This window comes from Tinamus guttatus, unplaced genomic scaffold, assembly GCF_059628265.1.
Source record: "Tinamus guttatus ecotype Peru unplaced genomic scaffold, ASM5962826v1 Tinamus_guttatus_pri_ptg000171l, whole genome shotgun sequence".
Lineage (NCBI taxonomy): Eukaryota > Metazoa > Chordata > Aves > Tinamiformes > Tinamidae > Tinamus > Tinamus guttatus.
The window spans coordinates 4,187,823-4,213,944 of NW_028288705.1; the positions used below are offsets into that span (position 1 = coordinate 4,187,823).

A 26,122-nucleotide genomic window follows, 5' to 3' on the forward strand; every position below is an offset into this window, starting at 1 on the left:
AGAAAGCTTTATTGACTAAGTACCTTTTTTATTTGATTTTGGTTTTATTTTTGTTTGTTGATTGGTTTTTTCACCAAGAAAACTCTGGAAACTACCGGCTTCCTCTGCAGGATGGTTTATAATATGCTGTCTTTCTTTTCAAAATGATGTTACATGGCACCATAAAAGGAGGAGCAGGGACAATGTGAGACAGATGCCTCACACGACCCTTACAAAATCTGGAACATTTAGAATGTTTTTTTTTTTTTTCCTTCCCTAATTTCATTCTGCGCAGCTGGTATGTTTTTCTTTCACAAATATAACCTTCTCTCTCTCTGGAAGACTTCATGTTTTCTGGAGACACCTAAGTGACAGATAATTTCACTCAGTGCATTCCCTCATTCTGCTTTCAACAGGAGTAGATCATTTGCAATTAAGATGATGTAACAGAAAGAATACAAGGCCTTAATTTGACTGTGTTTCTACAGTAAAAGTGAATGTTTCCTGTAAGCATCACATTTCTCACTATTTCTTTATTCACAAAAATCATGAGGAGAAGGTGAGAAGCCAGTTCTCAGTCCAGGTGGCCTCTCAAGCAGTTTAGATTAAGGCACACGAGTACTTAGGCCAGAGATGCCAAAAAAGATGTTATGGATCCAGTATCCTTGCTGTCCTTAAACAGACAGACTCTCACAGCTGAGCTGATCACAGAGAGCTTTGGATCATCATTCACATCTACCTGCTGTAAGCTGCATGCACCTCACATGCATCCTTCCAAGACTGTGCCTGAAAACGAACACATCTCTGGAAGAGATGCACTCTCCTAGCTTATGTACAGGTAGTTCTGAAAATAAAACTTCTGAGTGAATAAGAACTGGTGCTTTCAATCTGCTGAGGTCAGCCTAACTCTTCTTCATGCACTGTGTGGCACAGACATATGCACAAAGTGGACAAAATCCCATACAGAGTGACAAGATACCATGCTGAGAGAGAATTCAGGGCACGAGCTGGCTCTCCACAAGCAGCAAACACAAAGTGTAGAGAGAGAATTTGGCAACAAGGATTTAGTGACCTCACATCTGTACTATTTTCTTTTTCTAGAACCCAGAAATAAATGGCTTAAAAAATGGGAAAAAAAAATGGTAGAAAGAATATTTTGGCTGACATTCAGAGAAAGGGAACAAAAAGGGTTTAGCATTTTAACGGGAATCCTTAGATGCAGAGACTAGCAGATAGCCAGCGTAGTCGGTGAGTTGGTACACACTGATATTAGCTGAGTTTTTCTTATCTGTAATTCTGTCTAATGGTTTAAAGTTTCTTGCAGCTTAATCACAAATGAACTATGCGGGGAAAAAAGTGAGTCCCAAAGATGAGTCAACTAAGTGATTATAAAATACTGAAGCTCTGTTATTATTACCCTGTTATCTATTACTTATAAATGATAAATAAAGTTGGGTTTAGTTATTGATTTCATATTTATGCAAGTATAAAGGCATCAGAAAAGTAGGTTTCAGAAAGAAGTCCATCATTTCTCATCTTCTTTTATTTCCTTTTATCCTTTTCTTCCATTTTGTTCTAAAATTATGAAATTTTGAATCTGATATGTAGTCAAAATGACTGGTCATTCATCTTGCTATATTCCTTCCTTTTTTTTTCTTTTTTTTTTTTTCCTCTCTGTAGACAGTGTTCTTGGTGAAGCTCCTATTTCTGACTCAGGCCTGATTTCTTTACATTACCCAAAATGAACCATATTACACAGCGATCTAATTTTGACTTTCAGGCTAACCATACTTTATTCCATCTTTATTTCTAAGGTCACAAACTTACAAAAACTACCTCTGTCACTGATCTTACAATGTTTTTAATATCTTACAATGTCTTTAAGAATATAGTGCAACTTTCTTTAGCCATTTAAGGTGGTTTTAGAACTGACCATTCTCCCAAGACTAGGCTTTAAAAGTTTATGATGGCCTTTGTGCAGTTACTTCTTTGTTTTCAGCTTCAATTTTATTTTCACTACAATGAAAATGGCTATACAGTGCTCAAGTACTGTCTATCTGTATCTGGATGTAGGCAAATTTTGGTTGTCTGAATCATGCTTCTGTAGTTTTTCTTTCAGATAATTTAGAACTGGAATCTCTATCTGTACTTTGCTTTATGGCTGCATGGCAGCAGGCCAACATCTGCTGCTCTATATTTCCTAGCTGCGACCACTTAAGAACAAGTCCCAGTTTGTCACAGGTCTAAGGCAGGAAGAAAAAGGGTTCTCACCACTCTGCACAGCCACTTGATATAAGCCGTGCCACAAAGAGTGTGGTGGCAAGTGAACCCTTCTGCTTTATAGATCCTTCATTTTTGTTATAGGTAACAGGACTTCGCTTGTGAACCGGTGCTCTGTGGAAACACCTGGAGCAGGTACAGTCTCCTAACAGGACTGTAGGTAAAAAAGCCCAAGCAAGAAAGCTCAGCTTCATAAAAAATTGCTGTAGCATCTCTCCTGCGCAAAGACATGATCTTCCAGACTGGGTGACCCAACCACCTATGTCAATAGCCAGTCCTCATTGCACTCCTCACAGCTGTAAGAATAAGCTCCTTTAGTAACTCCATTTCCCCCAGCAGTTTCAGATGCTGAGTGCATCACCTCTTCCTTGCTAACACACTGTGGCCATAAAAGATGGGTAAAGTGACTAATGCACACATAATCTGAAAGGAGGCTGAGCAAGCTATCAGCACAGAAGTTGCTACAAATCTGAGACAGTCTGATTAGTTCTCTCCTAAATTGGAGACTGGTTAGTTTTAAAGGTCAGACTGTTTTGACTTGTCTATAAATATGCCAAATGAACAAGGCAGCTGAGGTATAAATCATCCAGGCATTTCTGAAGTAACACAGCATGAAAGTGATATTTCTCCCCAACTCTACTGCCAATATCAACACAACTTCTAATAATCATTTCTGCCCTGCACCTATTGAGACTTCTGCAGCATGGAAGTTTATTTCTATTAAATGTATTTCACTTTTTCATGCCTTTTATTTATATTTCTGAAGTTATATTAAAAAATTAAAATAAAAAGCCAACATTTAATTTTTAAATCACCTTGACTACAAGCCTCAAATATTAATTTGCACAGCTGTGTTAACATCACACATCTTTATCTGCTGTTTTAAATACACAACATTATTCAAGATTCAACAAGAAGGATGATTTTAAGTAATCCAAACTCTGGTTAAAATGTTTTTGATTTAGCCAGGACTTTTCAAGGCACATCCTAAATTTTGATACTTTCATTTTGAAATGCACTACAAGGCATGCCTTAGAGGTGCCCATTTTTGAGATGTGGACACTTTGCTCAATCTAAAAATCAGGCTCTTTGCTTTTAGGAAAGCTTTCTAATTATAAAACATTTATGCATTTCTCATTTGTCAATGAAGGATTCTTGTAAATAGAGAAACATGGAACCTCTATATTACCTTCTGCTCAGCATTTTTATTTATTATTAAAAATATTAAACAACAGTGGTAGGGGAAGAGTGAGGTGACAATTTTGGTGGAAAAAGATCATTGTGCATGGAGGTTCAATGCTGTAGAGGAGCTCAGTGCTCACTGTAATTGCCTAGTTATTATGTTCTTTATTTTCACTGGTCAAAAAGGCACAGGTCATAATCTCTACTCTAATGGTATGGATCTCTGCTAAAGATAAAGGATTTTTCATAAGCCACCATGCATGATATTATAATCACAAAGTGGGTTTTCCTTCGTGAACCAGAAATTTCACTCTGGAAAGCATTCTCAAATCAAAACATTTCTTGAAAAGTGTCATTCCTCTCCCCCACCAAATGCCGATGTGTCAGCATTCCCCCACCTCCTGTCCCCCCCAGGAAAAGCCTATCTAGCTATAGTTCTAAAAAGTAAAATAAGCTTGTATAATGTGGTAATGTGTGCATTCCAAACTGAGATAGTACACCAGACATGCAGGAAATTTCAGATCGTGTCCTCTCTGACAAATATCACAAGCTAGTGCATGGATAATAAAGATGCATCTAGAGTATGGAAGGGAGGATAAAGTATTTAGGAAGCTAATAAAAATGGAAGGTTTGTTTCCTGATATTTTCTACTAGAATCAATGCATTATTTCATTTTTTTATCCTTTTGGTTACTTAAGTGTTGAATATGTATTCCCCTTGGCCCTAGCAATTTTAAGGTGAGTTAAATTTTAGCCCTCAGCTGCTTGATGGTGTTAATTTCATTCTGCAATAATTAATTTAGAAAAAAGGAAACGAATCATGTTGAGTGGATATCTCACATTCATTCTAATATCCAGGTTTGTCTCCTTTGTGTTTAATGTCCCTACATTAGTAATGATTAGTTGCTTTTGTAGTCTTGCCAGCACTTTAGAGGCATCATGCACATGAGGGAGAACAATTCGAATGATTAGGAAAACTAAAGCATCAAAAAAAAAAAAATAAAGCAATGCAGCTGCAAAGACAAGGTCATGGAGACAGAGTGCTGCTGTCCTTTCATCTACAAAAGCCAACAGTGAAATTGTTGCAGCTCTTCTGTCTCTTTTCTGGGGGTCTTGCATTTGCAATTCTTAAAAGTTTTCCAAAAGAAGTGTGTCCAAAACATTAAACATCACATTTACACCTTTATTTAAAGGCTTTTAAATGATTAGTATGTGACATCTGTAATAAAATATTTAACCATATACAAAGGAAAAATAATAAAAGCGTGAGGACTTCAGAATTCAGTATTGACTCTTCAGCATATCAAATTCCGTAAGATTGTACTTCCACATATTTCATGCAAGTATGGAAACACTAGCAGTAAGTTTTATATATATATTCTCAGAGAGAGAGGGGGAAAAAAAAAAAAAAAAAAAAAAAAAAAAAAAGGACAACACATTTTGAGTTAAAGCACCGTATAAAATGAAATACCAGGCTAAAAAGTAGGAAGTGGTTGTGGATACATGAACAATAGGAATTCTTAATGCATGAAAACACTCAAATACAGAGATTTTTTTTTCCCTGAATTTACTTCATTATGCTGAAAGAGCGTAATGAAGAAAAAAAACCTGAATTGTCTGTCCTTGTATACACAACAAAACAAAATTTCAGGATTAGAGCTGAAATGAAAGCACTTTTTAAAATGGATTTGCATTCTTCAGTATTAGTTTATTACATTCTATTATCTCTGCACTGTCTTTGCAGTAGCCTCCTCCTCTCCAAGCTGCTCCTGGCCTGGGTGGGTGAGCACCAGCCAGCTGGGCCCTCATGAGGCTGTACAGTCCCTGGGATTTGCAGGATCAGTCCCAGAGCAGCAGCTCCCCATCAGTTCTTGCTCAATGCCACATAATTTGAAGCAGTGCTAGGGCAATCACAGGGCAGAGAATGACTCACAAATACTGAGAATGCTACCAGTTTTCATCCAGCACATCCACCATACACACACATTCTTATAAAATGCTTATGCACTATGATGCTTAGTAAAATCATCACACACTATGATAAGACGACACAGGGAGCAAAGCTGGAGCAAACATGCAAGGGACACACTCCATCAGATACCTCTGATGACCTCCTGTGTTTTAATCTTCTCAATCTTCCTGTTCAACTCTTGCATCCTTTCCTCTTTCGATGCAGAGAGTGCTTCCCTCAGTTCAGCTTCACTGGCTTACTTGTAGCACAGATCCAGCACATTTAGTAACAAAATAGACCAAACAGTATTTATACAAGTCAAAAAAGGAAGTTTTTTTTTTTTTTAATTACTAAGGTTAGCTTTAGAAAAATGAGGACAATACATTTGGTAAAAGAAGGAATTATCACAAAAGTCACCAACAAAAAAAAGAAAAAAAATACTAAATGAGGGAAAGGAGACAAAAAGGAGAAACAGAGGAGATTGCAATGTTCTTTAAGTTAGAAATATTGCAGCTATATAAAAGAAAAGTGACTTAATCAAAGATGCTACGGCATTTTTTTTATATTTTTGCTACAGGGAAAAAGAAAAAAAAAGAAAAATAATACTAATAGAAGTCACTACAGCTCTAACTTTCAAAGGGAAATCAATATCCTACCTGAGAGCTTTCTGCAGAGATAGGGAACCTCAACAGCTTCTGACAATCAGCAGTTCTATTAAAAGCTCTTCATTAAGCATCATATAATATGACACACCTGATGTGCCCACTGTCAGCAAGGTGCCCTGTCAGGGCATGCTGCCCCAGGCTTGTGCACCCTGCAGCTGCAAGACAAACCCTTGCAAGAGTGCATGCTTCTCTAGGGAAAGGCAGTATCAGGAATGTTCCCTGTTAACACAATTTTCTTTTCATCTTTGTTAAACCCATTCATTTTTGCCTGTCCAAGGCTTCCAGCTATCAACCTCTCAGTGAATATGAAATTTTCCAAGCTTCCTGATAATGTGTTGAGGGACTTTTCACTTGATTGTACTGAGCTGTTGCTAGAAATCACTTTTCAAGTCCCTTCAATGTATCCATCAAAGATCAGGGTGGCGGGGTAGCACTGATCAGCCAGAATTGAGCAACGCAGCTGAATAGCTCAATTGGCCTCAATGGGTCAGTAAAGAAAGAAATTAGTCCATGCGATTCCTTTTTTCCTGACACTATCTTGTATTGACATAGAAATTGTAAAGTATATGTGGACATATACAGAAATATGTGAATAGATATGTGGACAGATATGAGAAAAAACAAACAAACAAACAAACAAAAAGTAGACATTAATAACAGTGTTAAACCAAATGAGAGTACACAGAGAAACATAATTCACTGAAATATTTATAGGTGCTATGTATTCAATGAATGACCTGACTGCCTGTTTCTATCCTGTCCCTTGAAACAGGAACAGACTTCCAATACTTGTAAAAAAATGTATAGAGCTGGAGTCCCATGTAGCAATCAGCAAATGAAACAGCAATTAACAACTTTTTTTGTATGGCACGTATTATAAACCTTTTGTTCAGCGCAACACCAAATGCATTTTGGCTTCCCATATATTTGTGCAGTTTATCTCTTTGCCCTATCCCATAATCTATTTCTTTCAGCTAGTTCATATTCTATAAGGCAGAGATACACACACACCCCTACTCCCCTGCCTGCCTATAACTGGAAATTGGAGTATTTTATATTCTTCTCTAATCTTTGACTTCCTGTCCACAGCTCAGGGTTACCCTTTGACATATGAGGAAGGGGTTACAGAAGGAATAATAAATTATTTGAATTAGGTAAACCCATATAATATTAAGAACTAGACACTGTTTTCTTTGTGTTCTGCCTGGCTTATCACATGTTTCTGGCTGCAATATTGCAGCTGTGATATATAAGCAACTGACAGCCTGAGTAACGTCCAGAGTGTCTAACCAAAAGCCTGGGGCAGAGATCTTCACCTCACATCCACTGAGGGATAAATAGTCCTTCTGTGCATAGGCTCATGGACATCTACTGGCATATTTATGGGACTAAGTAAATCCTTTTCACTGTAAGACTGAGTCCTGGCTACTTTCCACCCTCTGAGCAAAGGGGCCAGAGTCAGAAGTCTCAGAATTGTTAACCCTCATACTATTTGTGCAGTTTCAGAGTCCTTCCTCTTTTTACTAAATGCAAAGCTTAGGCTCTCCATATTGAAATTGTCTAGACAGAGGGAAAACAATATGAAACCTTAAATGCTCTAAAACTAAGAGAAGAAGAAAAGGCTTTCTGCCACCCCCAAAATGTTCATTTTTAGTTGTCACAGATTTAAGATCAGTCACATAGATCTGGGGTACTTGAACAATGATATCTGAAAAGGCATGGAGATGGTCCAGCAAATGTCCACCTCAAACCTATTTGTGAGTGTCTGCATTCTGCATAGGTAAGAGTAATCTCTTATCTATTCACTCCAGAAATCAGGGCTTCCAGAAACCAGCAACAGGGATAAGTCTTACTATGAAATGAGAATGATCCCTGATAAGCAAAGGGAAGGAAGAGCATCCTAGATGCTTAGTGCTCCAGCACTCAGGAGCTTATCACTAACCCCCCAAAGGACTAGTGCAACAGGGAAAGTTGGGCCTGCAGTGCCTTTCTGCTCAACCTAGGAGCCAAATAGGCAGGTAGAAGGCAATTTATTGATTGCTCTTCCCCAGAAATCACATGGAGGCAGCCAAATGCAATGTTGCAGGCTCCTGACACGCTTCTATTACAAGAGCCTACAAGAGCTGAGGGAAAGGAGGGCTGGTAGGAGAAGGTAACTCATATCCTTCTTAGGAGAAAAGAGGAACAAAGAGCCTAAAAACTCAAGGCAGCTTTGCTGTCTCCTCCTGCTTTTCTCTCTGGTGGAAAGGACTCCACTGCTTTCTCCTTCCTGTAGTGTCAGGCCTGGGAAAAGGAGACTGAAGATGCCAGAGAAGCAGCCTCATTGATCCCAGCCATGACGGTGGTCCCACTCTGGCACTGTCCACGGTGCTGACCCTGGCTATCTCATGGACACCTGCACACCAGCACACAAATGACCAGAGAAGACGTTTTGGACTAAACACTATCACTGCAGTTTGCTTATAGCCTAACAGAATTAGTTCTGCCAAACAGGAGAAAAAATAACTAACGTAATCATCCTATCTAATGTTAGCAAAACTGCCTGGGAATTATTTATGCTTTGAGTGATTAGCACTTTATGAAACAGGACAAGAAATATTAATGTTGGGAACTGACCTTTACTCAAAGCAGGAGATAACTGCGTGCTTGCATGCGTGTGCATGCTTTGCTCAGTTAATGAAACCTCTGTTGAGCAAGAAGCAAGGGGAAAAAATATGACTACTGATGATTCCTGTAGAAGCATTTCAAGCGGAGTTTACTATGTTTTACCTTAACAAAAAGAAAAGTGACACTTGCTTTGATTTCCTTAACAACTTTCCTGGAGTCTGACTTGCAGGTACTCAGCGCCTCAGCTCTCACAATAGCCATCAGCTCCATGGGAGATGCTCAGCACCTAGATAAATTAGCCACTAGCTGTTACTCAGCTAGAGAGGCTTCTGCAGCAGAGAGCTGTGAAATCAGCAGTCTTTCAGCCAAACACTGAGCTTTGAGTTCCCATACAGTGTTAGCACCTAGGGGTGACTGCTGGAGATGTAATTGCAACAATTTATATATTTTTTGCCTGCCACCTGTATCTTATAAACCAGTAAACCACAGCAAGTCCCCTGAAAATGCATTTTCTTCCTGGGTCAAAGGAAATAAGCTCTTTAACTTTTAGGCATGATGAAATAACATCGGCTTAACATACTACTTCTCATTTCACATGTATAATTTTCTAATGTTAATATGCATTTCAAATGCTAGAAAATTGCTCTAGATTCTTTCCTGTGTACAGTTTATTCAAGAAGTATGCCAAAGTGAAAGTTATCTATTCCTAGAAGGCTCATGCCAATATCAGGAGAGATGATTGTTTTGTACTTGTATTAATGTTGCAAGATGCTGAGTTGAAGGAATGAAGTGTTCCTTTCACTCATTTCATCAGAAATTGGCTCATAAGGTTTCTTTCTTTTCCAGCTGCCTATGAGCTCTGCCAGGGGTCTGAAATGCTGGGAGGTTTCTGGGGTATTTGTTTGTTTGTTTGTTTGTTTGTTTTGAGGGGGGGTTGTTTTTGTTTGTTGTTGTTGTTGTTTTTATTTTTCTTCAGATAAGGAAGCTGTGTGGTCTGAGCCCTATGACTAGACTGAAGAAAAGCAACTAAGAAAGGAAAGGATGCAACTCATCAGATCTGTATCTGAAGAAAAATGCTACTATTTCTGATGCTGAGCAAGCACACAGGTACACCTCTGATTTATTTAGGAAGCAAATGCCACTTCTACATAGACCTTTGCCAGAGCCTCTTGACCAGATGAGAAAGCAGGATTCAAAAGCTTGCAAGCCTGCAGTTTATTACCAAACCAGCACAAGGTGGCAGTATTTTAGCATGCTTCTGCTGACACTGGACAGGCAAGGATTTGGTAACTCCAAACTCTCCTGGGGACTCTAGGTGTGTGAGGGGGTAGGTCTAAAGGAGACATGATCTCAGGGGATCAGGAAGAAGCTATAAAATCCTAACTCTAACTTAATTGACTCTGTGGAGAACAAGGGAAGAAATGGCTAAACTTGCTGAAGTCTTCCACAAAACTAGGCCAAGTAAATCCGTATTTGTCTTACTTTGCCAACATTACGGTCTCTATGAAGAAAACTGCTCTTTGCAATATATGCTTAGCACAAGTGCTCCCTGCAAGTTCTCTGCTGACAAACTGATTCTTCTCTGTGAAAAGTAAGTTGAAACTGTGGTTACTTGGGACTGTGAGATGCTGCATCCCAGTGCAGCGTGACTGGAAAGGAACTGGTTACCCCTGTGCTTCGTGCAGACTGTTCCCAAGTGGATGGGTGTTCCCTCTTGTGCCCTGCCAAGGGCTTAGAGTATGAACTAAACACAGTAATAAGTGGTTGGTGAATAACCTAGGCAACCTTTGGGCTGCGTCTAAATCATACATAAGGAGGAATATCCAGTATTGTTGGATAATAGAAGAAATGGTAAATGCCTATCAGCTTTGCTGATAACCTCTGCCAGTCAGTAAAACCGTTTCATTGTTGAAAGTCATGCATTGCTTCTTGTATGAACTTTCCTAATTCCAAACAATTCCAGACACCAGTTCTTACCACACCTTTCACTACTAGACTGAAAGGCTCTTTATGATGATCTGCAAGTAGCTGCATAGGGGTGAAATCATTAATTCATTTTTTTTCTATTGAATTAAACACTTTAAAACTGTTAGGTAAAAGCGTTTGGTTTATGCTCCAAGTTATTTTGTGGCTGTTCTCTGTGTGTTTTCCAGTTTCTCAACATCTTGTTAGGTAGGTGGCCACCCAGAGTGAGTATGTTGTTCTATTATTGATCTCAGCAGCACCACACAGAGGTAAAATGTCATCTCCCTGCTGCTCCTCATTACTCGCAGCTTTGTAAAGTCAAGCAAGTCTGCCCCTATCGCCCTCAGTACAGACCTTAGCCATGCCAAGTGCAGTGTCTGCTGTGTTCATTCGTGAGACAAGTAGCATTTCTCTTCCTTGGCTGCTTTTTCTATTCGTTATTCTGGGAGCATAGAAACTCAGCACGCAGCTGACATAGCAGTCAGCTATGTCTGCTGAGAGAAGCTCTCTGAGAGCTTTGCGTGGGGAGACTTCTGATAATCCTGAGGGATTTGAAGGGAAAACAATACAAGAAGGAAAAGTAGTTCTACAACTCTCAATTTTTCTGGTATTAAGTTATACTTCCATAGTAACAATATTGGCTTTTTTCACTTTCCCTTTGGCAGCAGAGAGTTTGAGAAGTGTCCCTTATTTCTGAGTCTTTTACATCATATTAGAGATAACAATAATTTCTTAATTTAAAGAAAATTTGTAGTAGTCCCAGCTTGCTTCTGCTAAAGCCCAGATCTTTTCCCTTGGGTGCAATAAGCAAACCCACCAGGGAATAAGAGAGCAGCAGGCAGAGTAAGAAAGGTATCAGTTATGTTCCTGATCTTCTTTTGCAATTGCTCCAGTGGAGAATCCCTTGGTCATGTGCTCTATCACCCACATCGAGACCTGCCAAAACCATGCTCACCCTAGGCTGAGCAGGGCAGTTTTCATCCGCCTCTCTTACCAGCTCATGGCACTGTTGTAAAAGGGTAGGTGTGTGAAATCTCTCCTAAAACACAAAGCAAAAGGGGGGGAAAAAAAGAGAAAAGAATAAACAGTGAGATGAGATACACAAGTCAGGCACAGGAGGAAGGAGAGAGGGAGCAAAAGCCTCCTATCCCAGATTTTAGGGATTTAGCTAAAAAGTAGTGGATACTGTGCAACCCATGCCATTTCCCTGGACTGGTCCCATTTGCTCTCTTTGCATCAGAACAGGGTTGGTCAGTACATGTCCTGGTGGGTATAGGATTCAAGCCGGTGCTGAGGAAATGATCCACAGTTGTGCTCTCATGCCAGTTCTCATGAATAACTTTTGGTGGGAAATAGTTAAACTAGTGGTGGCAGCCTTCTTCTGTTAATATTAACCATCTGAAATGCAATAATAAATATAGCAATAACTCTTAAATATTGCTTCTCATATTTACTTCATTGAAGCTGATCTAAGCCATGAGCACTATATCATGATTTTGTTAGTTTAACATCCCATTCAGTGTAATAAATCATCTTTAGTTCTGGCTGAGGTTTTTGAATCTTATATAACAAGCTGAATTGGCCTCTCCTTCTTGTGGAGATCTTGAAATAAAAGTTTATGAAAAATAAAAAGGCTGAATTTCTCAAGATCATATTAGAAGTTTCCTGGAAAAGTTAAAAATTGCTTTGAAAATTATTCATTGGTTAGTATACCAATGCTGATTTTTCCTGACATTCTCGGGAAGTCAATGCAAAACATAAATTATTTCTAGAGATATATCCCCCCAAGGGAAGGCATCTATGACTGAAATTTGTGTTACAGTTGATTAGATGCCTCGTTTAATAGGAGGCTTCCGTTATGCCTAGCACCATACAGCACCCAGTAAGAAATGATCTCTGTTCAGAAATTTTATGTTCTAAAGGGCCTGTCTGGAAATTCTTTGCTGTATCTTCCTTTGCAACTATAGGTAGTCATGAAATGACTTTAGGGCCTACATTTTGGGAGATTAAATGTCATTCCCTCAAAATTTCCATCTTTAGCAGGAACAGTTTAGAACATCTTGCCCCCAAGTGACCTGCAGTTTCATGTTAAGAGCTTTCATAAGTAGTCTCCAAAATGCTGGGTAAATAATCTAAGTTTCTTTATCCCAAGCAATCACTGAGTGTGGACAAAAGTGCCCTGGCATCAGTGACATGTCACATTAGTATGTGAGTCAAGCACTCAGCTCCAGAGCATGGTTGACGATTATGATGAATTCTAGCTGGAAGGAGGTATTCCTCCCTCAGTCACAGTAATTGCCTACATCTTTGAGAAGGTGGGGATTTAAGATACAATCCTTTTTTCGGAATAGCTTGTGATGTAATAATTCCAAACTGTCTCGTCATATACCCTGAAGCTCAGTATGGGCTTTAAAACCTGCCTGTGTAAACATCTGGGTAGTTTGCAAGGGAGCTCTTACACTAGAACACCTAGCCCCAGGCTATGGATTCAGAAAGGTGAAAAATCACTGCACAGCTCAGCTGAAACAAAATATTTTTGAGGGCATCACCTGTAATGTATGTAACTGGTCAAGCCAGAGCAGGGATACAAATCTAGGCAAAAGACAGAAACATTACAGCTTCTCAGGAGGGCTATGTTAGCAGCATGTTTATGCTGTTCTGCTAGATCTGCTGTATCACTTTGTTCCTGCAGATTTAGCTGTGCAGTAGAGAAATAACCTTGATGTATGTGTGCTAATGTATGTGTACTCCCATTCTACATCTGTAAAATGGACTGGTTGTTCTTTCCAGCCTTTTGTAGATGGTGAGGGCTGATGATATTGGAGGAGATATTTTGAAGAGAAGAATTTCTTTCATGATGACAGTGGAGGCCCTACAAACACACTGGCAAGAAACTAAATCAGTGCACAGTAAAAATCAGTCTGCTTCGGAGAAGTAACATACCTTGGAAATGGCATACTTGGAAATGGCAGCCTCCTTAGAAGGACTTGGAAAGTTGACTTCTTTCCAGGTTCTACAAACTAGCTGTAGCCATCAGCTCTTATGCAAAAAAGAATGCCCATGCTGCATAGATCAAACGTGTTTCTCAGCAGTCAGCCCGGGAGTTTGTTGAGTCCTTCTGAGTTTTTATGAATATCAGTCATAACATCATTTTGTTTACAAAGCATATTTGTAACAGTTACATCTGTGTTTCTATAGTGATACATTCATTAAAGTGGGCCTGAAACAGGAGACAAAGTTTTCAGCAAAGACCTGTCCCTCATTCACATGAAGGAGAAGATGAATATCAGTGAAGGGGAGTTTAAAAGGCAATGGCAGTTGTCTTTTTGTGACCAAGCAAAAGTGAACATCTTGATTCTCAAAGGCAGTTTTGGCCTTCTCCAACTCTGAAATATAAAATAAAAAGAAGAAGAAGGTGATGAAAGGAAAAAAATCCACAGTTTTCCCAATCTTCATTCTCAGGAGAAGTGTTGTAAGATGGAATTTTGAAGATGAATCTCAAGTGTGCTGTTGAGTGTTGCGTTCTTGTTTTGGGGGACTTTTGTGAAAAACTTTCCCTTTTTATCCAAAGGTAGGAAGAAGTTATGCACAGAACCTTCTTGATACCTGGTAATCCTCTGATTCACTGCCAATATTAGGTACATTTGTTTAGCTCCCAATGGTAGATGAATTTGTCCCATTGGCAGGTTATTCCATATGGCACGCACATTAATCTGGCACTGACAGTGGACGCATTCACTTCCAGCGAATATTCTGATAAAGGAAATTCCAGATACTGGTACTGGTCAGAGTCACATTTTCCCTAATGGTCTCTTCTACCTCCCTAGGTGGACCAACATTTCTAGCATATATATTTACCTATCTACATAGCTCTCCAGCTCATGCAAATGGAGACATCGGTCTTGCTTTGTGATAATTGATTTGGCCCTAATAGGGTAGTAGGAGAAAGTTTACATCAAAGAGATCTTTAAAGTAACATCAGTGCCTGAACCTAAGTGAGGTCTAAGACATATGTCCAGGGAAAAAAAGAAAAAAAAAAAAAAAGAAAGGAAAGGAAAGGAGGGAATGGTATGTAATCACTACTATACAAATGATGTCACAGCATGCTCCAAATCACTGACACTCACATGCCAGTTTATTCCACACAGAGAGTGATTTCACTTACAAGATGAAACAAAAACAAACAGAATAACCCTTTCTCCTCCCATTTTTGTAATGTGCGGTGTTCTCATTGAACGAATAGTACGTTCATGTTATTTGCCTGCATTAAAGGAAAACCAAGCTGCCTGATTTATTTCTACAGTTTACTATCATTCCTGTGACTAACAGCTTTGCTTTCTCAAAGATCAGTTAGGGAGTGATAATTGAAAAGCAGTAACTTTTTATGGATCCTTGCCAGCAGGAACATATACAATAATAGCAGAGTAGTTTATTTTTCTTAGGTTACTACTCCCTCATACTGCAATTTTCCTAATCAAAGCGCAAGTGTACATTAAACACTGGGATTTGCTTAGCGAAAAAGATATGGCATTTTGTGGAGAGCTCCATCACGGAAACATTTTTGATCTTCCTTTTTATCATAAACAGCTTGAATGCAGCAGAAAACCTGCGGCACTCTGCTTTTTGTTTAAAAATGTATGAAGAATTTGATTAATAGTTTCACTACCAGAGAAGCTAAAGAGAGGATTTTCCTGGGTTTGTATCAAGCACAGGAGATCACTGGGATTCATCAGGAGAGGTCTGAGTTGCTCCATGTATATTTTCTTCATTAAAAGATCACTGTAATTACTGACATTAAAGAAAATTATATTGCAGCCCTGTTTTGTTTTAGAGGGTGTGGACATTAATTTTACTCTTGCTATCTTACAGTTTCAGATTATCCAGGGGCTTTCTAATGGCTCCAACAGGCATTACTAGATTGTCCCTTCGAGATATTTTTCAAGGTCAGGCTTATTTTCTGAGCAGACAGTGAGTCTGAAAACAAATCTCAATGATGAGGTCTCCAGGGCATTATCTGGAGGGGAAGGGTCGCTGAGTGCCTGAGAGCTTAATGCAGGGTTGATATCCAGTTGTGATATTGCTAGACCTGTGTAGACCTGCCTTGGGCTCTGTGAGTCCCCTGCCCGCCTAGTGGGGTGATGGATGTAGGAACCAGCAAAGTTCCTGGCACTTCCTGACACTGTTTTGTGTTGGCAATGTCAGCAGACCTTTTTGTTTTATACATTCCCAAGAGGTAAGACTTCCTTACCTGCTCCAGCCTCTTATTTGGTGAGCATTGCCTCAGTTTGGACTGGATTCATAACACTCCTAATGTCTGAGCAGAGACTCCTGAAACACTTGAGGCTCTCCTGCATAAATACAGTGATGAAGGCCAAACTGATAATCTGCACCTGCTTCTTCTGTAGTTAATGAATTGTTTTTCATATTAATCAAATGTGTGATGGATACATTGCACTGTAAAGGCATTTCATATTGTTCATGTCCTAAGTAGAGCATCCAAGTATTTCATAATGTATTATCTGAAAAAAATGGTCTTTGTCCAGCTTTTATTCATTCCTCTACTTCACCTTATTCATGGCGAAAGAAATTCAAATACTGGAGGTAAGTGTCTATGCAAAAACAGCTGAGAATTCTCAGAGATATGAGAATACAAGAGCTAAAATTGCTAACTCAAATATTCTGAATACAAATATTAACTATAACTCTCCAGTGAATCCTCTCATTTTGTTAGCTCAAGAAAACAGATGTATGAACAGATACAATATCCAGATAATCCTTTTATTAGAGAGTAGAAAATATTTTACTTTTTGTTTCAGATTTTTGCTGTCTCATTATTACCACTTGTGACCTCTAAGAACCCTATTTCATATCCCCGAATTCAATCCTACAATATGTATTTTGCATAGGATTTAATTAATTTGCTCAGCAATTAATCAAATTGACTTAAAATCACACTTGGCATGACTAACTGTTATATATTTGTCTGGAAGACTCTCAAATACATAACTGATCTTTAAGAAGAGGCTTGGAGAACTAAACATGTTTGTCAAGCTTTTTCTTTCTCTGTGCTTCACACAAATACTCACATAATGCACATTCTTATTGCTTCTCTTTTCTTCTTTTTATATATCCCATTCTTCTTTTATGATTGCTAGTGGTCTCATTGAAGATCTGTTATTGTAGTCTATAAAACTATCAAAATCAGTCAACACGTTACCTGGCACCATTTATGCCCACTGTTCTCTGTTAGAGAGGATAAGCCTTTCAGTATTCTAAAACAAAAATCATGACATCTTCATGAATTTCCAAATGAAGAAAAATACATCTGTATGGCCCCATCAGCAAACTGGGAAGTGAGAGCCATAAGCACTGTCGGCCTCCAGGTTTCTCTTACACTCAGCAGCACATATTCCTCACGTATCAGCCAATACTTTGTAGGAATAAGGATGTGCTCAGGAGCAGTCATCATGGATTCACCATCATCTTTAACTAACCTGATAACCTTCTATGATGGAATGACTGGCTGGGTAGATGAGGGGAGAGTGGTGCATGTCATCTGTCTCAACTTCAGCAAGACTTCAGCAAGACACTGTTCCTCACAGCATCCTCTTGGACAAGCTCTGGAAATGTGGGTTAGATGAGTAGACGGTGAGGTGGATTGAGAAATGGCTGGATGGCAGAGCTCAGAGGGTTGTGATCAATGGCACAGAGTCTAGTTGGAGGCCTGTAGTTAGCAGTGTCCCCAGGGGTGAGTCCTCGGCCTAGTCCTGTTCAATTTATTCATCAATGACCTGGATGAAGGGAGAGAGTACCCCTCAGCAAGTTTCGTGACTGATTCATTCATTCATGTTGATGATGTGAAACTGGGAGGAGTAGCCGATATCCCAGAGGGCTGCGCTGCCATCCAGAGGGACCTGGACAGACTGGACAACTGGGCGCTGAAAAACCTCTTGCAATTCAACAAGGCCAAGTGCAAGGTCCTGCACCTGGGGAGAATTAACCCAAGACACTAGTACAGGCTGGGGACTGATCTTCTGGAGAGCAGCTCCACAGAGAAAGACCTGGGTGTCATGGTGGACGACAAGTTGACCATGAGGCAGCAGTGTGCCCTCGTGGCCAAGAAGGCCAATGGGATCCTGGGGTACGTTAAGAAGAGCATCTCCAGCAGGTCGAGATCCTGCCCCTCTACTCAGCCCTGGTGAGGCCGCATCTGGAGTATTGTGTCCAGTTCTGAGCTCCACAGTACAAGAGGGATGTGGAGCTGCTGAAGAGAGTCCAGCGCAGGGCCACAAGGATGATCAGGGGCCTGGAACATCTGCCCTGTGAGGAAAGACTGGGGGAGCTAGGCCTGTTCAGTCTGAAGAGGAGAAGGCTGAGAGGGGACCTGGTCAGTGTATATAAATACCTTAAGGGAGGGAGGAGCCAGCCTCTTTTCAGTGATGGCCAGCAATAGAGGAAATGACCACAAACTGAAACATCGAAAGTTCCACATGAACTTAAGGAAAAATTCTTAACAGTGAGGGCAGCGGAGCACTGGAACAGGTTGCCAAGAGAGGCTGTGAAATCTTCTCTGGAGATCTTCAAAACCTACTTAGACGCAATCCTGTGCCACGTGCTTTAGGTGATCCTGCGTGTGCAGGGGCGTTGGACTAGATGATCTCTAACGGTCCCTTCCGACCTTAATGATTCTGTGATCCTATGATTCTGTGATTCTATCATTCTATGTCTAGGATGAACTTACAGATGCACTGCAGGTGGGACACACTGTTTGTATCCCCTATTGTTCATCAGGTGCTCAGGTGCTAGTGTCCTTCATGGGCACCCTGAATCTAGCTCTCGGATTTTTCTTAAAAAAAGATTCACTTCTCTGCCTTTAGCAAATATATCCTCATCTACACTAAGCTATATAGCAGGGGCTGCTGTTCTGGAAAAGACAGAACTTCAGATTTATAATTTATGAAGCACTTTTGGCACAGGGATTATAAATATTTAGTGCTGTAGGTGCACACTCTATGTTATGTGACTTGCATTCACATGAGTCAGAACAGACCAGCCTTTTGACTTCAGGAACTGCAAGACTCAGACTCTTCTGAGTTGAGCTACCATCAGAAAGTTTTTATGCAAGATACATCACTTTCTTGGCTTGACTCCCTAACCTGTGAAGCGTTTAATTTATCACCTTTTTATTAAGCACTTTGAACCATGAATGAGAAGCACTATGGGATAAATAATCAAGGATAATCTAAGTACTCTGGAGTGTGATTTTATTTTTCTGACATACTCTGTCCGCTGAATCTGTCCAATAGAGGTAATTTCTACACCCTTCCCCATGGCAAATTCCTCATGTGTATCTTAGGGATCTGATAAGGGTGAGCTAAGAAGTCACAGCACTGACTAAACACCTTACATTACATTAGGGCTATTAGTACATTAGGGCTATTAGTACATTAGGGCTATTGCCACAAACATGACAAAGGCCACTGTTGTGGGGCAGAGAACTGGAAACTATTCTTCTAAAGACATCATACTTTTGAATCACTCCTTTATATTGCAGGTTGGAACAGCTTGAGATCCTAGTCTGAAGCAGGTGTGAGTGCACTGATAGATATCAAGATGCCAAGGAAAAACACCCTTCTTTCCTTCCGCACATCAGCACATGGCATTGCAGAAATAGCTCAGCTGGTGTCTTTCTAGCAGTGTTGTTTAAGATGACCAGCTGATCTAGAAAAAAAATCAAGCACAGCACAGGGGATTTGCAGAAATGATCCCTGAGGAGAGGAGTGAGCAAAGCTTTTCAGAGCCTTCCTGCCACCAGCCTTCTGTGTATCAATGTGAACCTTTCACACTTTTACTCTCCCAAAAGCCCAACAAATTCATTAGTTACAATTCTATGCAACTGTCATCCAAGTCCTATACATGCAAGAATTGTACACATGCAGATCTCTCTGTAAATAACATATAACTCCCAGGGGAAAAGAGTGGCATCTGGTAGCATTAAGTAAAAAATGAACCATTTGTTGATAAAATATGAACACACGCTATGTAGTATCTCATGCTCTTAAGGGAATTCAGTCTTCAGGAAAAAGTCACTGATGTTTTTCAAGCTGAGAATGCCAAGGCTGCGCTGTTGTTTTTTAGATATAAAGTAGGTATAATATTGCATTCATAATTCACACTACCAGCACAACAGCAGCCTTCCTTCACTGTCAGCGCATGTTTGACAACTTGTTTTGCAGCCATTTGGACTACAAATAGGACTACTCAAAACTTATCCTAGTGAGAGGTCTGAGTGATTTATTTCTACGATTCTCTAATTTGCTTCTTTTTGAAGAGACAGCAAAAGCAATAAAGGCACAAAATGCTTTTCTGCAAGCAAACGGTCTTCTGTTGCACTTTGTTAAATTTTCTTTTCAAAAAGTCTGTCACTCCGAGGAAATATGCTGGCTCTCCTGTTCCTGCTAAGTAACGCAGGTGTCTCACAAAAGGTATCAGGACTGAAATTTCAATGCAGCTATTCATTTAGAAGTCACTCCTTGAAACATTAACACAGAACCTTTTCAGTTGAATCATTCCCTGACAGTATTATGAAACCTTTTTCATTAAGACCACCTCACTGTTTTCACAGTAAAGTGGTGCAGTTACAGAAGTTTTCAAGCATCTTTTCACTTATTTTCCTCTAAAACATGAGTATCAACCAACAGTACTAATCAGCCACAGGATAAGGTAAAAACAGAAAAGCTTCTGATTTTCTGCAGGAGTCTAAGGTATCAGCTGTAGGTATCATCTCACATCTTGGAATGCAACTCACTTCTAATCAGCCTAACAGAGGATGGATGTCAAAGGCTCAAACTTCACAGAGGATCCTCATGATAGAAAATAATGATCTGAACAGGGCTTCTCAAGTAATTTTGGCATCTATTTTTCCTATAAGGAATCCATGCATTTTTCTAGGGAATTTAGTTTTCAGTTCATGCTTTTTTTGATTGAGATCCAACTCCTATACAAGTTAAATGCTATAAGAGTGCTGTTTTAGTACTCTATACTCAACTGTTTTGCATAAATGCTATTTTTAATAACTGAGATATAAAATGTTCCTATACTTTATCTATAATAATTCTTTATTATTTGCTAATTGTTATTATTTATTCTTTATTTATGACTTTGATAACCTGTATCATCAAAATATGGTAAACTTGAGTGAAGATATTCCCATCATACAAGAAAAATTTATACGTGTTTCATTCATGTGATTATTGTAATATTAGTATACAATGTAGGGAGGGAATATATAGTGGAAGATAAGGAAGTATTAATATGCACTTTATAAATGCCTTTAAAAAAAAGAAAGTTAAATACTGAATAGACATAAATGTGGTAGTTTATAAAACACTCCATATGAGTTTGACAAGACCTGAGGGCTATACAACTAATTCTTGCATGTTTTGAATATTTTCAGTAACCTAGACGGAAAGACTTTAAATGTTTCCAGTAATCTGTTCTTGGTGTGAGCCTTTCGGTAGTTATTTCCTTTCCATGTCCTCTTGTTTTTAAAATAGTTTCCTTCAGTATGTGAATTTAAACCAACCTGTTCCCAGAATGATTCAAAATAACTGTATATCCGTAGCTAATTTATAGCTATAGTGTTTTGTTCCTCCATATTTTCCTTTCTTGTTGCCTCTGACTAGACCATTGGATATTTGGAAGAGTTAATGCTTCTTTGCTGGCAGTAGCAACACAACACTAGTGAAAGGAATAGCAGAGGAGTATGTTAAGTATCAGGATCATAATCATGGAAAAGAAACAAGGACAAGACCTTGTATCAAGCTTCCCCAAATATAGCTCTTCACCTGGAAAGTATAGTAACTGTAAAGTTTCCACAATCCGATGGGAAACTATTCCAAGCTTTCTGATGTGGCTGTTTCAATTCAATATATCTGTTGGACAAATGATGTTATTGACACTTGTCATCTTATGAGACTGCAAAAAAAAATTTTTTTTATGCTTGAAAGTGACTGACAGCAGATGACTGGTGTGGAGCTAGGTTTATGTTTTTGATTTACGGTAATAAGTTCTCTCTGGGTTTCTAAGAGATATGTTTTGTAATTAATATCTCTAAATTCAGTGCCTCCATTAATAAACCATATCTGAGCAGGAAGAGGTTGAGTTTTCTGAGATAAACAGGCTATGAATTTACATGTACAAAAAGCAATATTCCTATATTCCCTTTCATGGACTTAGATCACTCAGTGACATATTTTGTCTTTGCTAAGGTTTATGTGACAGTTCTTTTGGATTGTCAGATTCTGGTTTAAACTCTACTGGGCCAAAACTGTACATTATAATGAAAATTTGTGCTATTCTCTGTCACTTAAAATGTGAAGCTCTTTTGAAACATTATAAGCATTTAGATTCTTTATAACATTTTTATTTCAAAGTTCATCTATTTTCAGTCATCACCTGACAATACATTACCTGAAAACATACACAGATTGTTGCTGCTGCTGGTGTGCATAAGCACTAGATAGTAGTAAATGATTTCTAAAGTGAAGCTCTTAATTCTGCCTCTCACTTCAACCTCTATGGCCCTACAATTATACTGTTACCATTGATTACGGCATCAGCAACATCAAGGAGAGATCAAATCTTTTCAGGAGAGATCAAATGACTGCTAAAAATAGCTCCCTTCTGCTGCCTGGGAAGAAGCACCTGGAAATCCTGAGACGGTGATGGCCTCCTCTCCCGCAGCCCTGGGACCACTGCCTTCCCCACTTGCAGTTTTCCCACTCTCCTCCCTTGGCTCACTGTATTCCTCCGTGCTGTAGCTATATGTAACACCACTTGTTTGTATTGCTCTACAAAACCTCAAGGTTTTTATGGGAAGTGGGAACTTTTCAGGGATGTTTTTGGCTTAAAATCAGGACATTTGTCATCCTTTCTTCTTTTCTTCCTGCATACTGTTCATCAGCCTCTTATTGAAAGAGGTATCTTTTCATTTATTTTTTTTTTTACTTACAGAGAATTTATAATTTTAATCTGCCTACTGTTTTTTTGGTATCGATATCCTCTGATATCCTCATAGAAATATCCCTTGATTTATGCATGCCAAAAAAGACATATAGAAATAGGAAGAATCAGGGTAAATATAAGAATGAGCTGCATGGGGCAGAGAGATTTGCCAGACCTGGTGGGATTGCAGCTTCTGGATATGAACTAGGACATATGTGGCACCAGATAGCAACTAATGCATGCAAAAAGCCAGGGAGATTTTGCTCAATTTTCTCAATTCCATTCTTTATATTTCATCCATGGTCCCTTTTCAACTTATTTGTTCTGTGAAAAGACAAAACTAAAATAATATAAAATAAAAAGCTCAGATAAACTGCCTCAGTACAAGAGAAAGGTTCTTCATTTCCTCCAGTTTGTGTACTCCAACCTTATTACCTAGTACAACGTAGTGTCATGAGGAAGTAAAACTCATGTATCGTGGCTTCCGGGGAATTTGAGGATTAGAAAGTTGTGTGTGGTCTGTTTTGGTCTCTTAGATGCTTAGACAAAGGGATGCTTTTTTGTTGTTTTTATTTTTGTTTAGGGAGCAGCTGTAAGTATACAGTGTTTACATTAGGTGTTTTTATTTAGTATGTTTTTCTACTGCAAGAGTTTCAAAAAACTAGAAGCCAAACAGGGAAAGACAAGATGTTTTAACCTTAGCAAAACAATGGTCAAATCTTTTTTATCATCCTTCCTTAAAAGGTTTCCATTCAACCAAAATTTGCCAACAAAGTTTTTCCATTCAAAAGCAGTGTACCGGTGCTACCGCCTATAAAACACTGAAAAGCATATATATGCATGTTATGTATAATTTAGTTGTAAGAACTCCTATGTTAGAGCTCATCTCACTGGCTAGACTTGCCTTAGCCTTGAACAAAGTTATCCTTCCCCAAGTTAAGTGGCCATGACTTGATTATACTGGTTGTTTCTGAGCAGAATGAAGCCCCAGCAAGGAAAGTTTGCACTTTAAAAGATTCAGCTTCACAAAACTGAAAATAACTATAACCCATGTCAGTTGCAATAAAGAATTTTAATAGGAAAACAAAAAGAGTGATAACAGGAGTCATGTTAAAAAAGTCTTAATAAACGTCTAACATCTCCCACTGAAAGAAGACTACAGCATTAATAGCTCAGCCCCAACTAGGAGGAAAGCAGAGATAGTAAAATCCAAACAGCACATTGGATGCTGGAAATAATCCATAAAAGTTATAGGGAATTTATATGGAAACTGGAGGAAACAGTTATAGAAAGAAAAAAAAAGTGCAGAGAGTTGACTACAGAATATATATATATACATATATATATATATATATAAATCTGTATGAATTTTTAAAAAAGGAAGCCTAGTTCAGGTCAGTTATGAGGCAGAAATGATAGAAGACTAATAATGCAGAAAACAACTTCTTCAATTAGATCATACAACCCACTCCATCAATGACCAAGGATATGAAAGAGAAGGCAATAGTGTTAAACTTTCTAGCTTGTCTGAATAACATGTAATTAGGAGTCTTCAAAGAATAAGATGAGGAGATGTGTGAACATTGATGCAGAGTTTTAACAATCTTGGTTAATAGGAAATCTTAGTGATATGAAAAAAAAAAAAAAAAAGAAAACAGCTGCTGATAACATTTTTAAAGTATTTGTCAATTTATCATATTGATACAATACCAGACAAATAATGAACATCTGATATAGCATTCTGTTAACATAGAATTAAAGAGGGGAACAAATCAAATTAACTTTGATTCAAAGGGAAAATTTGCCAAACTAGATTGCCATTTTTTTCTCTGAGATTGTAAAGCTTAGTTGAGAATGGCACTGTTGGTAATTTAAATCACTAAGTGTCTTCTTAATGTCTTTAGAAAGGGTTTTGTCTTCATTCTGTGTGATGCTTTTACTGAAATGAAAAATACAAAATCATAAAAAGAAACCACAAAATAAACATTGTGTAAATGTTCCAAACTAGCTAGCTGAATAGGTGTCAGAGTAATTGCAAACAGTTAGTTGCCATCATTGAACAGATGTGTTTCTAATGAGGACCCTCGGGGATCATTTGTATTGAATATTTTGCCAGTAACCTTGCCGAAAGTGTAAAAATTAAAAAAAAAAAAAAAAAAAAAGGGGCTAGAAGTTGAAGTTTAAGAATTCATACTGCTTCTACAGGCCTTAACAGATAAATCCCTACCAAAGCTTTGATGACTCAAACTAGAATCAACAGAATTAGTTAATTTATTAAATCATTGAAGACTTACATAACAAACAGTGTCTGATAATTTTACTCAATTTGTCTTGGCTTAAATCATATAAAGAAGCAAGATTATATGACATCATACTCAGTTTGATTAAATTGATTAAAACTATTTTTGTTTTTCCAATGTAAATTCAGTGTCAGACCAGCTTTTGCCCAGGTCTTCTCCTTGTGTGTTCTCATCACAGTGTTTAAATAACAGCTACTATTATGTTTAATTTATCATTTATGTATATCAGAATTGAGAATGAGTTTGCACAGATGCTTGCGCTTTATAATGACGGTTCTCCTTTCTGAGAAACATTTAAGGCTGGTTGCATTTTAGAAAACTGAATAATGTTGACTGTGTCCACCAATAGTTGAAACTGATTGAAAGAAGTCCACTCTCCTGAATCTAATCAAATACATAAAGACAAATAAAATAATAAAAATTATTATTATTATACATTTGACTTGAGTCATTCTAGATTTCTGGTAGTCATACTTAGAAAAATGCTGAATAATATGTGAATGGGAATTGTCACACTTTGCATTGTTTTCACAGAGTAGGAAACTTTTATTTAATCAGAGACTTAATAATGTCAGTATGGTTCAGGGAAACTAACAAAAGCCAAAGAACTAATTACAATAACATGGAGATGATAATTCCTGTTTTGTCATGAAAAGCAAATAGTCAGCATTGAACCTACCAGGAAAAATCTAGGTGACTTTATGTTATCTCTTAAATCTATCTGCTTCCTTCTGTTGTCCTCCCTTTCTGTGTCTAGCCTTTGGCCTACAACCATCCCGAGGGCTGGTACACTGATGCTATTAGACAGCTCAACAGGAGTTGGTCACACCTTCTGTGGGGGCATTTGCTGTGAAGTATCAATTTGTTCCATCAACAAAATGGTTCATTTGTTGCTGTGCCCTATTTTAGCTTGTTTTGTGTCTCTCCATTGTCATTTCTTTCCTGATGAGTTTAGTTACTGAGGTTTAATAGAAAGGCAAGTAACACTTATCACTGATAAACATGCATACTCTAGGGATGCTTGCATCAAAACAGTATAGCTTCAGAAGAAATTTGATGTATTTACTCCTTTTATTGGAGTATGATACCTTGATTAGTCATTGTTATGCCTTTGGGAAGTGCAGTATGTCTTCTTCTAATGACAAGGGTTTATTCAGGTGTAGCACAGACATATTACTTATTTAGCAA

At 38.5% G+C, this 26,122-nt stretch overlaps 1 protein-coding gene across 1 annotated transcript in view; it reads right to left on the reverse strand.

Moving 5' to 3' along the window:
- Positions 1 to 1,625: 1,625 nt before the first annotated feature.
- CAPS2 (calcyphosine 2) overlaps positions 1,626 to 26,122 on the reverse strand; it is a 248,339-nt gene continuing 223,842 nt past the window's right edge. Inside the window, exon 18 of the mRNA XM_088522966.1 lies at positions 1,626 to 1,651. The gene's annotated coding sequence lies outside the window, so the exon portion shown is untranslated. The remainder of the gene's footprint in view (positions 1,652 to 26,122) is intronic.